Here is a 4,451-nt window from a genome sequence, read left to right as displayed (position 1 = left end):
CATCAGCACTCACACTGATTTTCAAGGGACCGTTTTGGTTATACTTAATGTCCCCCTCTGCAGTATTTTGCCTTCAGAGACTGCCCTAGACTCACAACATCCCACTATTGTTTCTGGCCATAAATATTCCTGTGGGCTACAATAAAGGTTAATGGAAAAAAATAAGTTCCATAAAAATGTTTGGGAGATGTTATGCATTATCCTGCAAGGTGGGAAATAAGTTGTACCACTAAAAGAGTATGAGTAACATACTTCCCCGTGGAACAAATTAGAACCAGGGAAGCAGCGTGAATGATGCATGATTGTCTTCCAGAAAAGTTGATAAAATGCGGTAACTCAAAGTCAAGGCAAACGTTCCTCCCAGCACTAATAGGGCACTGTATATCAACCCAGCTTCCAAGAAATACAAAATTAATTCTCAGCTCCTCTCATCAGTAGCTTAGATCAAACGGGTGGAATTAGGGCAGATGTTTGGATCATTGCTGATCCTAATTCCTAGGCCTCCGTGGAATGATTTTGCTTGAGAGGACAATCTAATTATTCAGTATGCAAGTTGCTAGACCTGCTTTTAGAACAAGAGAAAAGGACTTTTTTTTATGGCAAACTATGCCATAAAACTATGCCGCTGATCCCATCTGCTGATTGGCTATACAGCCTGAGGCAAGTCATGTTCCCCAACTGTGCCTCAGTTTACCTATCTGCAGACTTGCAATGATAATGGGTGAGTATGAAGTTGAATCATTTGCCCAAGAGCTATGACCTTAGACTATGTGTTGCTGTTAGGGTTTCTGCTGATATACCTGTGCCTCCCAGGATCCTGCTTGACTACCCTGCCACCTATTGGACTGTAGATTATTTTTCATCCCTCCCTTACACGCATATACACACACTTTCTGACATGATACAACTCAAAACCCTTTATGTTGTACGGCGTCTCTCTAACAGACTCTCCCCTCTCTTTGCTTTGCAGAGCACCAGCTGGAACAGGGGATTTCTGAGGCTCGGGTCAAGTGGAAGAGATTTCCATTGCAGTCTAAATCTGAAAGGGGATGGAGAAACAATGAGGTAATGTGTCATGGAAAGATTTATTACACGGGGTGATTTCTTGACACTGGTGATTTAAAGATGGACCTGCAGGTTGATGTGTCGGTGGTATTTGGTATGTGACAGCCACAGCATCAGACTTTATTTTTAAATGGCGTTAGTGGTTAGCATATCAGAAATAAAGGCCTGTTTAAACAAACAGAGAAAATGTCACCCTTTAATACTTATCGATCCTTGTTCCTAGAGGGAGAGCAGAAAAGATGGATGTGGTGTCTACTCGCTGTCTCTCACTTCCAGCCAATGACAGGCAGCAGACGTGCTTCTGGCTAGTGTTGATCTAGTTCCCTGGGAAGAAAGCATTAACTTTTATGACCTGCTCAAACCAAGCCAGTCTATAATTGTCCTTAGCACATTTGTTCACATTTCTTTTTCTTTTCCTGATGGCCAGAGTTCCTTTATACTCAGTTATACACACGATTGGGAGTGGATAAGAGATCACAACTTAGTTACTCACCTTGCCATATATTGCTGCAGGATATGGTCTGAGGAACTTAACTTCACTGGGCTATGGTTTCCCTATCTTTAAAAGAGATGCAATTCTAATTACAGTGAAGAAGAAATACAAAACTCTAGAAGTCTTGGTTCAGAGATGATGCCTTTTATTAGAACAACTAAGAGATCACAACAAAAATAAAACTTTTTCTACAAGCTTTTGGGCACCTGCGGCCTCTCTCAGGCTCAGGGAAAATTAAAGATGGTAAAAAGTCCTTATAGGTAGAAAATAAACTTCATTTTTGCACAGAGGAAGCGGAAGGTAGAAGTCTGTCCCTCTGGGTGCATGAGAGTGTCTTTGTGAGTTGCTTTTTGGTGTGCAGGTCAGGCAGGATTCCCTCCCTGGTGGTGTCGGGTGGCAGAAAGGCAGGGAGTTATAGACATCTTTCTTGTTGTTCAGCAATGAAGTTTAATTCCAAAAAGGTAGCATCTCTGAACCAAGATGTCTAGAGTTTTGCATTTCTTTTTGTCTCAGACCAACACAGCTACCAAATACATCCCTAATTACAGTGACTCACTTAGAGAGATACAATACAGCTACAGCAATCTGAGCTACTTGGCTGTGAGAAGCTTGTCAGGTGTAACAGTTTTTATTATCATTATTCTTCTTGGAACACAGTTTTATTAAGAGTGTTATTTTTGCGTCCATGGGGTGGTTACTGGAATGGAGCAGCCATTTCATGAATTACTCGTCTGTAAAGAATAGCAACGTGACAGACAATCTGCTGTGCTATTCTGGCTGTTTAAATTACGTGGTGCACCCATTAAGCAGTCACTTGTACATGAATAAATTATTTGATGTTAAAACGCTGATATAACATGATAAAGGAATTCATATATTCATAAGTTCAAAATGATCTATCACTTTCTATCACAGCTTGAGTTTACACTGAGTGCAACAGAAGATTGAAGAGAAATACCTGAAAACAGCAGGCAAAATAGCGATTACCGGATATGAGTGAAAAAGTAACTAGAATATTAACATTTCCTATAAATTTCACTTTGAATTTCAACTAAACTTATTAAATGGCTTCTCTTTTACTTCCGTTAGACCAGTGATTTAAATTCTGTCCTTTTAGGAGGAGTTTTTACAATCAGAAAGTGATATTTTACATGATTATGTGTCTTTGTTTACTTTTAAAGCTTCATTTTTGTTTTCACACATTTTTATACTTCCTGGCTTTGCCCATAACCTTATAGCAGATGACCAAATAGCCACGACAGAAAGTGCCCTTGTAAAATTTCCACCCCAATTTCTAACTCAAAGAAACATAGGTAATAACACAACAGCAATAATAAATATGGTTAGTTCTTTCCCTCTCTATTTTATGTGGGTTTAGAAACAACATCTATTAGTGAGATTGCTTGATACTTCCCTGTAAGCTGGTTAGTGAGCCTGCTACCTCTTGCAGGCTGGCTTTGCCAAGGAGCTGGTCAGTCCTTCCCTTCAAATGGAAAAACACAGCTTTAATTGGCCCGGGTCAGTCTGCCAGGCCTTTAAATGCAACTAGAGTTCTTTGGGTAAATGTGATATCTTTTATTAGGCCAACTAAGTAGTTGGAAAACTTGTTCATTGCAAGCTTTTGTGCACAAACACCCTTCTTCAGGCATAGGGAAAGTCTGTTGATGTTTGTGTGCTTTCCTGGGTAGAACAGAAGCCAAACTGCAAAATGCAGGTCTGTGAAAGTGAAAATGCAGTAAGGTTCATATGGAACAGGAGACAATAGGTGTGAAAAGGCAGTGGGGGAACAGGGGGTGAAAAGGGGGAGAAGGTGATAAAATGTAGCTGGTAAAATGCAGACAGGTTACCTGAGGTTATCAGATGACAGGCAGGTTATAAGGTGCCATAAATCCAATGTCTACATTTAATTCATGATCATTTGTATCTAGTAGATTTATGAAGTGAAGTTCATAGGCTTGCCTACGAAAGGTGTTTTGTAAATTCCCTTTGAGGATTAGACCTGAGAGATTCGAGAGAGAGTGGTTATCTGGTGAGAAGTGTGCACCCACAGGTAGGTGTATTTTTGTCTTTGATAGATTTGCAGTGCACATTCATTCTGGTACACAGTTGTTGTTTGGTTTCTCCTGCATATTTTCCAACCAGGCATTTAGTGCACTGGATAAGATGTATTACATTTCTGGAAGTGCAGGTGTAAGATCCAGGAATGGTGATGGTTCTGTTGTCCTTTCCTCTCACAATCAAACTAACCAATGAAAACTAATGGCTCCTTAGAGAAGGGTTCTTTCCCTGGCCTCGACCATATCTGGGTAGAAATCAGTATAGATGTATATCACCAGCTTCCTTGGCATAGAGGAGGGGCAGTGCTGCAAGAGGCAAACAAGCAAGCAATATGTCCATAGGAACAAAGACATCACAAAAAACTTAATCCAGAATCCCTGTTTAAACCATACTTAACACAATCCAGTCTGTGGATAATTTCTCTGTTCCTCAGTTCACTATTCAAATCAGTTTTTATAATTTTGCTGTCTGAGAACAGCAATGGACTCTCCAGTGAGGGTAATGTGTTCTGCCTCAGGCCTGCATGTCTTTCTGCAGCTGATGAGTGGTGTCCACTCATTCTGTAATGTAGGGATCATCCAGTGTGCCCAATGTAGAGGTGCACTATGAGCAGGTGATATACATGTAATTGGTGGAGTTGCAAGTGAATGAACCTCAGGTGTTATAATCCATCTTATTCTGTCCAGTGATGATGTAGTCTGTATAGATTTGGGGGCACAAAAGGCATCTGAGTCCATTGCAAAGCTTGGTGCCTTACGGAAACTAGGAGTTAGATAGCTGGTTTCTTGAGAGACATGATGAGATTAGAGGACTGTTTAGCTGGGTTTCAGCCCCT

This window comes from Crocodylus porosus, unplaced genomic scaffold (assembly GCF_001723895.1).
Source record: "Crocodylus porosus isolate Cpor-Errol unplaced genomic scaffold, CroPor_comp1, whole genome shotgun sequence".
Taxonomy (NCBI): Eukaryota; Metazoa; Chordata; order Crocodylia; family Crocodylidae; genus Crocodylus; species Crocodylus porosus.
This window is presented reverse-complemented; position numbering follows the sequence as displayed.